This window comes from Oncorhynchus keta, chromosome 24 (assembly GCF_023373465.1).
Source record: "Oncorhynchus keta strain PuntledgeMale-10-30-2019 chromosome 24, Oket_V2, whole genome shotgun sequence".
Lineage (NCBI taxonomy): Eukaryota > Metazoa > Chordata > Actinopteri > Salmoniformes > Salmonidae > Oncorhynchus > Oncorhynchus keta.
In genome coordinates, this window is record NC_068444.1 from 41215804 (window position 1) to 41230494 (window position 14691).

Here is a 14691-nt window from a genome sequence, read left to right on the forward strand (position 1 = left end):
TAGTCAATCTGTTTTTAATACCGTATAGTTTATTCAAATAAAACTGGTCACTCTTTTCCATGGCATTTGATTTATTTCTACGGATAGGCTATGTATGATCATATTTGAAACCTGATTCAATATGAAAAACAACAATCCCGTGATACTACTATATGTAAGAGGGGGAGGCAACAGACAAACCTCTGAGAACCCAACATGGAGAGAATGGCCCGTGTCAGGAATAAAGAGATGGACTGTGTGTTTCTGTTTCCTGAAATTAATGTGGCCTGGGTCGGCTTCCAAAATGGTCTGCCTAGTGCCTGCTTGTTCTGGCTGATTTGTTCCTCTTGGCAGCGTCACGTTAACAGTTTTCCACCCCTCTCTTTCATGTGCTTCCAAAGTCAAGTCGAACAAATTCACTTAACAGAGTTAGCTCTCCTGGGAGACAGATAGGGTGACAGCTGACAGGGATGAATACACGTTTCAAGGGAACAACAAATGATAAAGGATGAGAGGGCTGCTGGGAGGGAAAAGAGAGAGAAAAGGGATGATAACTCATCCAACATGACAACCTAATTATGTTCACGCAAGGTGTACAGTTAGTTCGAGCTTCGATTTCATTGAGTCTCATCACTGGTTGTTGGGGGGAGAGAAATGAAACAATGTCAACTTGACACTTCCTGGCTCAGAGCCAGAACTACCCTTCTGGTGCAGTGATGTTCTCCCAATAGAACAGTGACCCTCCTTGGATACACTTCCCCCGACAACCACTCGGCTGTACATTGACTGCATTCCAGCCTGGTTACATGTGCCATACCCTGTTTATTGGAGTTATACTGTATGGTTAGGATTATATTAACCACTTAAAGTTAGTAAATCATATGCTTTGAATTAAACCTATAGCTTGTGACACCTTGGATGGCATAGACTTAGATGTGTTTGTATTTTGTGTTTATTAAGGATCCCCATTGGCTGCTGCCAAGGCATGACATTATATTTTACAACGCTTTTCACAACACATTAAGTGTGCGCCCTCAGGCCACTTCTCTACTATCACATATCAACAATGCAAAATTCATGTCTACGTGTGTATAGAGTTTCTTATCATGTGTATGTGTGTCTGTTCCTGTGTGTCTCTTCACAGTCCCCGCTGTTCCATAAGGTGTATTTTTATGTTTAAAAAAAATCTGATTCTACTGCTTGCATCAGTTACCGGATGTGCAATAGAGTTCAATGTAGCCATGGCGCTATGTACTATAGTACTGTGTGCCTCCCATAGTCTGTTCTTGACTTGGGGATTGTGAAGACCTTTGGTGACATGTCTTGTGGGGTATGCATGGGTGTCCGAGCTGTGTGCTAGTAATTTAAACAGACACCTCGGTGCATTCAGTATGTCAACAGTTCTTTCAAAATAACTAGTGATGAAGTCAATCTCTCCTCCGCTTTGAGTCATGGGAGATCTACAAGCATATTATTATTCTTGTAGAACAGTCGCGCTGCCCTGTTCTGAGCCAATTGTAATTTTCTGAGGTCCCTCTTTGTGGCATCTCACCACATGACTAAACAGTAGTCCAGATGAGACAAAACTAGGGCCTGAGCAGTGCTTATATTGGACAGACTTCTCCCCATCTTAGCTACTGTTGTATCAACATGTTTTGACCATGACAGTTTACAGTTCAGGGTTACTCCAAGCAGTAGAGTCACCTCAACTTGCTCACTTTCCACATGATTTATTACAAGATTTATTTGAGTTTTAGGGTTTAGTGAATGATTTGTCCCAAATACAATGCTTTAAGTTTTGAAAAGTATTTAGGACTAACTTATTCCTTGCCACCCATTCTGAAACTAACTGCAACTCAAAGCCAGTGACATGTCATTAGTAACAATTGAGAAAAGCAAGGGATCTAGACAGATGCCCTGGGGAATTCCCGATTCTCCCTGGATTATGTTAGAGAGGCTTCCATTAAAGAACACCCTCTGTGTTCTGTTAGACAGGTAACTCTTTATCAACAATATGTGACCAACCAGATCAAATTGGTCTTATGTACTGTAGCAAAATTTGAAATCGTTGTTTTTTTTTTTTTACATTGGATTAAAGTAGAGACTCAGAGCTACACAATTGTATATCATACACTGCATTTGAGGAACATTTGGGAAAGTAATTTTGCTTTGAAAGTTGATAAACTTGTAAACTCACTTTTGAGAAAATGGCCTTTGAATGTTTTGGTACAACTACTGAAGAGCCCTTCTTTGTCTACACCCATTCAGCATTGTTCACACCCTCTTAAGCTTTAGCCCCACCCATCTCTCTAAGGGTTGATCTGAGTGTTATGTACTAACAACAGCAGTCAAGCACCCTGTAAAGACCTTTAATTAAACACAGATTCAAAATAGCTATTGATAACAAATGTGTATTTTGTGGTTGTGACCCAGAGACTCTAGACAATATATTTTGGGACTGTCAGAATATTTTGGAGTGAGTTAGATTTTATTTTATAATAAACTACTATTGATGTTAATTTGAAAGTCTCTGATATTAAGTTGAATTTTGATCCAAATTATATGGACCCTGATTTAACTTTCATTGTTGATTTGTTCATTTTTCATGGCAGATTCTTTATCCATAAAATGAAGAACACAGAGAACAAACCCCTCTTCACATTGTTTAAGCTAGCATTGAAATATTATTTTTTAAATGATCAGTAAGTGTAAAAACAAAAAAGCAATATGTACCATGTATCTCAATATGTAATACCCCTGTCTGGGGGTGTAAAGCCATAAAACATCTTTCCATCAGCAAAAGCCACACTGAAGTCTAACAAAACAGCCCCCACAATCTTTTTTTTAATCATAAACTCATAATTCTCACAAGTCACTAGTCTTACTAACGGAGAGCAAAACAGAGAACATTATGGTAGTATTTACTATAATTAGGACAATTTTGCTTAAATGTACATGATAATTACTGTGATGTGAAAATACATAAATAGAAATGCACATATTGCATGACATGCAGTGCATGACATTTCCTCACCCATCACTATAGTACACAAACAAAGGGGGTAAAGTGGTGTGAAAAGGGCTTTTAACAAGCATATATAAAATAGTGTAATGTTACAGCCTGTTGTGCGCTGAACTAAACCTCTCTGATGTTTTGGAGACAGCTGTCTTATTTAACTATGTTAACAGCCTTCCTCCAGGGCAGGAGAAAACCACAGTACGATATTGCTGAGCTTTGATACGCAAAGAAGCTCCATGCCCCAAGGCAGATATGAACAAAAGTGGTTAAATATGATATCTACCATTTAATTACCACGCACGGGTGAATAAAATACAGTGAAGATGTAAAGCAGTGCGTGACACCTGCAGATGTTCTTCAAGTGGTGAAACTAAAACAACTGCTAGGATAGCGGGCGATGCAAATGATGATAATGGTTAGATAATGACAACCATATTTATCTTCAAAACAGTCATTTGTGGGTGGAAAGATGAATAAGGAAATGGACTCAGACTGTTTGAACGCATACTGTATATCTAAGTGAGCAAGGATTGTTGGTTTCAATAACACACTGACTGATTCTCATTCACAGACACATGCCCTGGCTACAGGATGTCCGTGTGTTCATATGGCCCAGGCCTCTTAGCAGATGGGATCTACACTCTTATAAAAAGGGGTTCCAAAAAGGGTTCTTCGGTTGTCCCCATAGGAGCACTCTTTTTGTTTACAGGTAGAACACTAATTGGTTCCCGCTAGAACCCTTTTTGGGTTCCTTGTAGAACCCTCGGTGGAAAGGGTTCTACATGGAACCCAGAAAGGTTCTGCTTGGAACCAAAAGGGCTTCTTCAAAGGGTTGTCCTATGGGGACAGCCGAAGAACCCTTTTAGGGTCTAGATAGCACCTTTTTTCCCCTAAGAGTTTAGCCTCCCTTTGTTCTAGCCAAACCCTGATTAGAAACATAGACTGGAACATAATTTCCTAACGGGACTGTCCTAACCACTTTCATCTGCTGTTTGCTGGGCGAGCAAGTACTGACTTAATCTAATAGCCATGAACCTGGGTCTGGGTCCAGCTGAGCTGACACGAGTTGAAAGGTGATGTTGCACTTGGGTCAGCCTTTTCCATACACAATGGAAGAACTGAGTTAGACCTGTACACGGCAGCATCCTTCCTGTGGATGGATCCACTGGTCTATCGGGATGGAGGCACTGTGCTTACGACCACCTGTGAAGATTTCCTAAGCTTGTCATGAAGGGTCATTAGGGTGACATAGGGGGGAGTGTAAGATCTTTCACGGCAGTTCAACTGAAAACCATAATGACACAACCCTGTGGATGAGTTGGAAGGATAATGTTGGAGGGAACATAATGACACAACCCTGTGGATGAGTTGGAAGGATAATGTTGGAGGGAACATAATGACACAACCCTGTGGATGAGTTGGAAGGATAATGTTAGAGGGAACATAATGACACAACCCTGTGGATGAGTTGGAAGGATAATGTTGGAGGGAACATAATGACACAACCCTGTGGATGAGTTGGAAGGATAATGTTAGAGGGAACATAATGACAAGAAAAGGGGATACTGGGATGATAGGTCCTGACAAGCTAAACTGCATGACCTACTACCTACAGTGTATGGACAACTCCCAAAAATGGTGGGCACTTACTTGGCAAACATGTTCAGTATTTTGGTTTGATTTGTCAGGGCAGCAGGTAGCCTAGCGGTTAAGAGTGTTGGGTCAGTAACCAAAAGGTCTCTGGTTCAAATACCCGAGCCAATAAGGTAAAAATCTGGTGATGTGCCCTTGAGCAAGGCACTTAACCCTAACCTGCTCCAGGGGTGCCGTACTACTATGGCTGACCCTGTAAAACAACACCTTTCACTGCACCTATCTGGTGTACAGTATGTGACGATTAAACATGTTTTAGTCCATGTACAAAGTTCTCAGAAGTTCTCATGCAAATCAATGAAGAGATGTTTCTATATGACGTCTTGATAAATCAAGGCAGCTATAAATAAACGTAAATCATCAACCCTAAGAAGCCTACAGACTCTGTAAAATGATCCAAATACAAAAAAGGGTTCCAAAAGGGCTTTGGCTGTCCCAATAGGAGAACCTTTTTTGGCTCCAGGTTGAACCTTTTTGGGTTCCATGTAGAAACCTCTGTGGAAAGGGTTCTACATGAAACTGAAAAGGCTTCTACCAGGAACCAAAAAGGGTTATTCAAAGGATTCTCTTATGGGGACAGCTGAAGAAACCTTTTAGGTTCTAGATAGCACCTTTATTTCCAAGAGTGTGGAGACTATCCACCAGATATAGAAGTGTACATGATTGAATCATGTCACCCTGGGCCGAAGTCTCTGAAAGGCATGTTATGTATTCATTGGGATAGCGGGACCCCTTAGACTTGTGTGTGTGCGTGCGTGTGCGCTCATGTAAGCATGCACCTGTGCACATACATGTGTGTGCCTGCAATTGAGCAAATCTCTGGATATACTGGTGGCATGCAGCCTGTATGGATGGTGGCAGTACTGGTGGCAGTATGTCAGTATGACACCAATGCCCTGCTACCCCACTGTCGGCTCCACAGGACGTGGGTGGGAGAGTAATACTGGCCTTATCTCGGAGCTCCATCTCTGGGTTCAGTTCCTCTGACCTTTCCCGGGGCTCTCAGGACCCGGGAACTGCTGGTGTCAAGGACAAACCAATAAACCCTCCCTGTTTCCCTGTCCCACATCACCCCCCTCCCCCCCTTCTCTCCTCCCCTTTAACACACTCATACACTCCCTCTCTAAATAAGGGCATGTTGAGTCTATTGGCGTTCAGGAATATTCAGCCCTCCTCGTAAATCAGGTTAGGGAAGGGGAAAGTATTCTTGGCAACACTGATACAAGGGAGTGTAACTGAAATTCCTTAATGACTTGTTTTCCAAGCAAGATTACCAGTGCCAGCACAAACGGAGATCTGGGGAAGGCCCATAAGTCACTGCCTGCCTGGGCTTTAGTCGGCTGCTGCCAGACCATGACGTTTCATCTTACGTGGGCTCTTCTATTTGTCTGGGGGTTGTTTTCAAACATACCCCTTCTCCTACTCCCCCTACACCCCCCACTCTGGTTTCCTGCAGTTGTTATTGGGGTCGAGCCTGTCCAATGTGTAATTAATAAAGTGGAGAAAGAGAGAGTAAAGAAACTTTTGGGGTTCTCTCTTTCATGGCTTATCAATATCAGGAAGAGGGGGACAATGGCATTCATCAATCTCCCAACATACCTTTGTGAGGGCCATTGGTCAAGAGGGCGGTGGGGCTCTCGATGAGTGATGGATGGAGGGAGGGGGACTAACTGACCAGTCCCACGGCCACTTCCCCCCCTCCTGTCCCCCAAATTCCTCACCCACTGCTCCAAACTGGCATGGTAGCAACCAGTGAACTAATCTTCTTCTTGGAGCACACATACACATACATTTACCTATACAATATACAGAGGTAGGTACAGTATAAACATTTAGTGCTGCTGTCACACTGGTCATTGCATTGGTGTTTGTGTGTAGCTACAGGGTTTATGTGTATGACGATTAGTCCAGTCTGACAGTAGGGCTTTTAACAGAGTCCTGGAGGTGCCTTAGGTTAATCAATCAGGCCGGACCCTCCCTCCACATGCCCGTGTCCCCCAAACTCACAACCGGAACCCTGAGAAGAAACAAAAACTCTTCATGTTTAACGTTCAAATAATTCTAACGGTTGGGCTTAATGTTCGAAAGCGGTTGTTTTGCGGATTAATGGGAGTAAACGGTGTAAATGCCTCATCCAAATGAGAACCAGGGCTTGTTGTCAATGTGCATTGCATGTCACGGCTCCGGTTCAGCTCTCCCTTTGGTTCTATCACAATTGCCTAAGGGGTGAATTCCGAACCGAGGTAAGCAGCTCTAGCACAAGCAGTCCCTGAACTTAAGCACGAGAATAGCATGCCATTCGCCCGCTATTCGTTTGGGGTGGAGATTAAATAAATGAATGTGTGGCGGAGGTGTGTCTACAGATACACTGTATTCTGATCTTGACTAATAATTACACCACCTTTATGCACGAGAACCATAAATAAGGTCTAGTCCAAGTGGAAAAAGCATTTACTTGTTTTTTTCCTACAGTGGGGAAAAAAGTATTTAGTCAGCCACCAATTGTGCAAGTTCTCCCACTTAAAAAGATGAGAGAGGCCTGTAATTTTCATCATAGGTACACTTCTACACTTATACTATGACAGACAAAATGAAAAAAAAAATGATTTTTTATTAATTTATTTGCAAATTATGGTGGAAAATAAGTATTTGGTCACCTACAAACAAGCAAGATTTCTGGCTCTCACAGACCTGTCACTTCTTCTTTAAGAGGCTCCTCTGTCCTCCACTCATTACTTGTATTAATGGCACCTGTTTGAACTTGTTATCAATATAAAAGACTCCTGTCCACAACCTCAAACAGTCACACTCCAAACTCCACTATGGCCAAGACCAAAGAGCTGTCAAAGGACACCAGAAACAAAATTGTAGACCTGCACCAGACTAGGAAGACTGAATCTGAAGAAATCAACTGTGGGAGCAATTATTAGGAAATGGAAGGAAATGGAAGACATACAAGACCTTCAAGACCATACAAGACCTTCAAACTCAGTGCCTCTTTGCTTGACATCATGGAAAAATCCAAATAAATCAGCCAAAAAAAATTGTAGACCTCCACAAGTCTGGTTCATCCTTGGGAGCAATTTCCAAATGCCTGAAGGTACCACAGTACACAAGTATAAACACCAGGGGACCACGCTGCCGTCATACCGCTCAGGAAGGAGATGTGTTCTGTCTCCTAGAGATTAACGTACTTTGGTGTGAAAAGTGAAAATCAATCACAGAAGAACAGCAAAGGACCTTGTGAAGATGCTGGAGGAAACAGGTACAAAAGTATCTATATCCACAGTAAAAGGAGTCCTATATCAACATAACCTGAAAGGCCTCTCAGCAAGGGAGACGCCACTGCTCCAAAACCGACATAAAAAGCTAGACTACAGTTTGCAACTGCACATGGGGACAAAGATCGCACTTTTTGGAGAAATGTCCTCTGGTCTGATGAAACAAAAATAGAACTGTTTGGCCATAATGACCATCGTTATGTTTGGAGGAAAAAGGGGGAGGCTTGCAAGCCGAAGAATACTATCCCAATCTTGAAGCACGTTGGTGGCAGCATCATGATGTGGGGGTGATTTGCTGCAGAAGGGACTGATGCACTTCACAAAAAAGATGGCATCATGAGGTAGAAAATTATGTGGATATATGGAAGCAACATCTCAAGACATCAGTCAGGAACTTGAAGCTTGGTCGCAAATGGGTCTTCCAAATGGACAATGACCCCAAGCATAGTTGTGGCAAAATGGCTTAAGGACAACAGAGGCAAGGTATTGGAGTGGCCATCACAAAGCCCTGACCTCAATCCTATAGGACTTTTGAAGGCAGATCTGAAAATGCATGTGTGAGCGAGGAGGCCTACAAACCTGACTCAGGTACACCAGCTCTGTCAGGAGGAATTGGCTAAAATTCACCCAACTTATTTTGGGAAGCTTGTGTATGTTTGTGTATGTAAACTTCTGACCCACTGGGAATGTGATGAAAGAAAGAAAATCTGAAATAAATCATTCTCTCCACTATTATTCTGACATTTCACATTTTTAAAATATAGTGGTGATCCTAACTGACCTAAGACAGGGAATTTTTATTTGGATTAAATGTCAGAAATTGTGAAAAACTGAGTTTAAACGTATTTGGCTAAGGTGTATGTAAACTTCCGACTTCAACTGTATGCCCAGGCTTTTCTCAGCTGTATTTTTAACTATTTGTATCATCGTAAATTTAAACACTATCGGGAGCCACTGTCAGTAACACCCACATACATGTATAACCGTCACTTTTGTGTTAGTTTACTTCAATTTGTAGCCTACATTTTGTATCATCCATTACCATTACCATTTATTTTACCTTTATTTCCTCTGTCACGTCTGTCTCTAGCAATAGTGGGTCGTATTAGGCGAACGTTGTGCAAGGATGTCGAACATGTAGCTTATCTCAATCATTATGGAACCAAGAGCAGACAGTAGCAGTTTAAACCGGGATCCTGTTCACCATTGAACAGTTGTCATTAGGCTACAGTTTCACGACTCGTGAGGAATAGGGTATTTATAGGACTATTGTGAAACCGGTTCTCTCATTATATTCTCGTGAGTCTGTGGAAAATATTCAAACCAAAATGTAAAGGGATGGCTTGAGATAAATGTACCGAAAAGCATATTGAACGAAAACTCCACCAGAAAATATGTTGGCCAGCAAGTGGGAGGGGTTTTCAGCGGTTGAAGGTAGCCACACCTGAATAAGGGAAGCCTGAATAAGGGAAGCCTGAATAAGGGAAGCCTGAATAACACATTACTGTGTACCTTTCAGCTTGAATATTGTCGACAGACTATTTATTTAATACTGAGTAGTGTGTAGGAAGAGTGTGCGTAGGAAAGGCGTACGTTTCCCAAGTCTGATTGGCCCCAAAGTGTTTGCATTCAAGGCATTACTGGTCAGCCCCATCAATTTCTATTCTTGGCACTCGTCTGAAATGGAGCTGAATTTATTTAGGGTGGTGCCCAAGTCAAGATACTCGGGACAGCTTTGTGGGCTTTGTAAAGATTTCAAGATACTGGGGGGCGGGGGGGACACACACACACTTTGAACTGGCCCTGTTTTCATCTCAGCTTAACATTTATTAGAATACCGCAGACATAAATTGTTATAGATAGTGTGCCCGGACAGACTGCGACATTGACATCTTAGAATGATTACTGGGCTAAAGAGTGCTGTTAATATTGGAAACGGGCCTCCCGGGAACAAGGAAAGTGGCACCCCACTGCATAACGTTACTGTTAAAGTCTGGCGCTCGCGATCGGGCTTCCTCATGCGCTGCGTTCATTTGTTTAATCAGAGAGGGGGCTATAGAAGGCCAGCGTTTACAGACAGCTGATGTCAGAGCACGCAACACTGCACATGAACAATGTCTCTTTACACCCTCACCCCCTAGCCGCCGAAGAACATAACAGCTCCTCTGGCTCCCCGACAGCTTTTGTTAATTAGTATTAAATGCCTGGTGTACATGAGACAGGGAGGCACTGACACTTTGGCGGCTTGGGCAGCAGCTCACTGAATCTCAATGGGCCGCCGACTACCGTGTTTCAGACGTGATGACCTGAGACTTGAATGGTGATCCTACGGCTCTAAGGTCTTTGTCTTGCCTTTCCACTGTTAGCCGTTCCCAAACAACACCCAGGATGTTTCTTTCGCACTCATTGTGTTCGGAGTGTTTCTTTCCGTTTCTATGCCTCCATGATGCCTGCATAATAGATTTGGCTCTCCAGACACCTGAAGCACATTTTCCTCTCCTCTTAAAGCTATTCGTCACTGGGGCGAGTCGGAGAGAACAAACAGTCTACTGTCCTGGGTTGTGTCTCCTCTCCTTCCCTCTGTGACTTCCTCCCCCTCAATGTGTGTTTGCTCTTGTGACTGTCAATGCAGAGTGTATTTGGAGAGCAGAGCATGCCCTATCCTGTAACCTGGCTGGGAGCTTTATCTCACACTGCCCCCCTCCTCCCCCTAGCCGTGGATCCCTGGCTGACACTAAGGGGACAACAACACTGACCCACATGCACTCCAGAAGATGCTGAAATGTACTGGGAGCATGACACAACCCGAAGGGCATGTGATTGAATTCAAACAAGCCAAAAGGGATGCAAAATGGTGTCTTGGCCTTGTCCTTTTGGTGTGTGTGTGTGTGTGTGTGTGTGTGTGTGTGTGTGTGTGTGTGTGTGTGTGTGTGTGTGTGTGTGTGTGTGTGTGTGTGTGTGTGTGTGTGTGTGTGTGTGTGTGTGTGCACGTATGTGTGTGAGAGTGGAGACCCCTGTGCTACAAAGCAAGTCTTTTCAAAGACAATTTAGCTATGAACATCAGACAAAACATAGCCCATGTGCAGAACACACACTGGAAGCCGATTTAGTCAAGCAACTGTGATCACTTTGTCATCGAGGCAGTGTGTGCTTTGGGGCACCTCCAACTTCCTCTAATTGAAGGAACTGCAAGATGCTTTTCAGTTCATCTCCCTGTTCAATCCCTCAGCGGATCCCCGGTGGTGCTTCCTCCTCGGCTCATTTGAGTTGTTGGATGGGAGGGTTACTAGGATGCGTCTCTAATGGCACCATATTCCCTATGCACCTTTGATCAGGGTCCATTGGGCTCTGGTCAAATGTAGCGCACTATATAGGGAATAAGGTGCTATTTGGGACGTGGTTTAGGACTGTATCCCCTCTCCACCTTTACAAGAAATATCTCCCTCTGCACCTGTGGCTTCACCTCTTGACTGAACCGCTGAGTGAACGTTCCCAGACGTTCCATTTTCCTAAAAGCCAAGAATAACCTGCTGAGGTTTCTACGTGAATGATCTCAAAGTGATTTTGAATGATCATTCAGGGGTCCCTGTGGTCATTTACGCAAGCAAATTAGCTCAGTGATGCAATAATAGTTACACACTCTAACCGGAGGAGGTTTAGGAGCAAATCGTCCCTGAACTATTTATAAATAACTTTAGGAACTACACAGCAGAGGGAAGTGCAACGCATGGCTGATCTCGGGAGAGCAGATCTGTTCTGCTACTTCGTAGAGTTTGTTTCTGTTTGCTCCCAAAAGTTCATCCAGGGTCGACCTCCACAACATCTTCATTGAATTGTGTGTCTCCTGGAAGCTCTGAAATGTCAAGTCGTTGTGCCCCTGTTAAAACAAGATTAAAGGAAAGAGCCTGGCCTCCTTCCATTGTGTTTATTATCCAAACAAACTACACGGCTTAAGTCGGCTCACTCTGTTTTCCAATACAGCAGCAAATTAAGGGATTCCTGTTATTAATGATTGAACAACATGGAAGCCTTGTGATATTACGGCCTCTAATCGGAGGTCGATCGGCTTGTAAATATTTACACTGCTGTGGCAAAGATGGAGTTGTCTTCCAGCACTTTTACACATGTGCGCGCACACGCACGCACGCACGCACGCACGCACGCACGCACGCACGCACGCACGCACACACACACACACACACACACACACACACACACACACACACACACACACACACACACACACACACACACACACACACACACACACACACACACACACACACACACACACACACACACACACACCGCTGTGGGAACAGAATGGCCTTATCCCAAAGCGCCTTCTCCCCAATTTTGGTCCCGGCAGGAGGAATGTGATTTGTTTAATTACATGCCCCTGAGTGGCCCCATGGGAAGAATACTTTTTAATTTCTCAGCCTCTAGCGGTCTCCCTCAGCCTGGCTGGTCTGGGGTCAGTGTAGTGGGGGCTGAATCGCTGAGTGCCTGCCAGGGGTTACTGGGGCCCACTGATTCTCAGACTAGCGGAATGCCATGCAGGGCTACCCCCCTCCACAAAACCCCTCATAACCCTCTCTTACTCTTCTTTACCGGGACTCTTATCAAATGGCTCTATGGCTCTATACCCACACCGAGCTGCCCCTTTGTCCCTCTGCCCACCAGGCATGACAAGGGAGGGCGCTGGGAATAGGTGAGACGGGATTAGAGGCGTTCCATACTGATCATATGTTGTGTCAATCAACCTGTCAACCACACCCACATTGTACTAATGAACCAGCAGGAAATCATGCACAATTGTCTCTGAATTGTTCTGCCCCTGAACATGGCAGTTAACCCACTGTTTCCCGGTAGGCCGCCATTGTAAATAAAAATATGTTCTTATTAACTGACTTGCCTAGTTAAATAAAAAGTGAATAAATAAATGTGACAGACCAAACACTCTCGATCTCATGAACACTTACACTCACAAACAACAAACTCCATGCCTCTGATACTGTTGATGAGGCACAAGACAATAGCGCATGGCAATGCGACAATAGAGAACTGTCAGAGCATAAGGTATGTGTACCGTTTATCCTGTTTGTTTGTGAGGTAAAGGAGGCATAGAGATGGGGGAAGACTGGAGTCTGAGTTACAGACAAACGTGCTCCCTCCCTCAGGGCCAGATATGAGACACTGAGGAAGAAGAGGGAGAAAGAGAGGTAGTGAGGGAGGAATGAAAGGCTGCCTCTCTCCGTATCCGACACAGACAGACACAGCAAGGATGGTCTGTTCCGAAGAGCCATTGACCTTCTGCGAGAAAAGCCCCCACCCAGAAAACAAGACATCAATAACCTGAAAAGCGATACAGTGCGAGCGGAACTCACCGTGGTGCATGGAAGAAGAGTACCTGAATGGTCTTGTTTAAACAGCCATAGCCTCGATACAGTCAAGGACACAGTCATGTGCTGCGGCATTGTGTGGGCCAACAATAGCAGACTGTAAACTCTGGGTCATAAAAGGGCCCCACCAAACTATGGATATTACCTCTCCTATGAACAAACATATTGTTCCGGCTCAGAAAACACTGTTTTGTGGCTGAGGGCCAGAGTGTGTCAGGTAACAGGTTGTTTGTGGAGACTGAGATCCATGGGCACAGGGGAGGGAGAGGAGAGGAGAGAGAGAGAGAGAGGAGGAGAGGAGAGAGAGAGAGAGAGAGAGAGAGAGAGAGAGAGAGAGAGAGAGAGAGAGAGAGAGAGAGAGAGAGAGAGAGAGAGAGAGAGAGAGAGAGAGAGAGAGAGAGAGAGAGAGAGAGAGAGAGAGAGAGGAGGGAGAGAGAGAGAGAGAGAGAGAGAGAGAGAGAGAGAGAGAGAGAGAGAGAGAGAGAGAGAGAGAGAGAGAGAGAGAGAGAGGGAGGGAGGGAGAAAGCTGGAGTCGACTGAGACAAGTTTATTTCTTCTTTAATTTTGATCGCTTTCCTTGGGCGGTGGGAGCAGAGGGCTTAATAATCCATTGCTATGCCTGACAATGGAGCTGTCAGAGCGGTATGACGCCTCTATAGATAGAGCTGCAATGGAGCATTCAGGGCCCTGTAAACAATCCCTACCACCACCCAGAAACCACACTGCAGCACGGGCTTTGCGCTAACCCCGCTGCTCCCTCCTTCAGAGCTCTCATCCCCCCTTCCCTCCCTGCCTCCTGCTACAGAGTGGTACAGATGAGCCAGCCAGCCTGGAGCAATGTGGGAGCCTTCACCAAACCACCTGGCTCATTGGAGAGCTCTCATCCTGGGCCAAGCCAGAGTCAGAGATTGGGAGTTGTGGGTATCACGCAAGACAGTACGGCATTGCACAACAATGATGTGCTTAATACTGAAGGAGCAGTCCATTCTTACGACAACCTATCTGTCAATACAGTCTGGTTTGTTGAGATCCAAGAAGGTATGGTCCAAGGGATGCCCAAGAGGAAAGGAGGTCAGTTATAGCAGTTGCGCAGTAGCTATAGAGGATGGAAGTCTTGTTCCTCCAATAGGCTACATTGTTCTTGGACTAGTCCTCCCAGTCATCCTTCAGAACATGATCTAGCATTTTTAACAGTCGGATGTGACTCATATAACTCATCTAATCACCTCGACTTTGAACACCCACGTCCGACTCACCCCCGATCCCACCAGCCAAAGATCTCGCACTCGGAGGAGAAGGACCTGAGGACCTCCACATCTGTCCTGTCAAAGACTTTGCCGAGGTTCAGTTAGCCCAG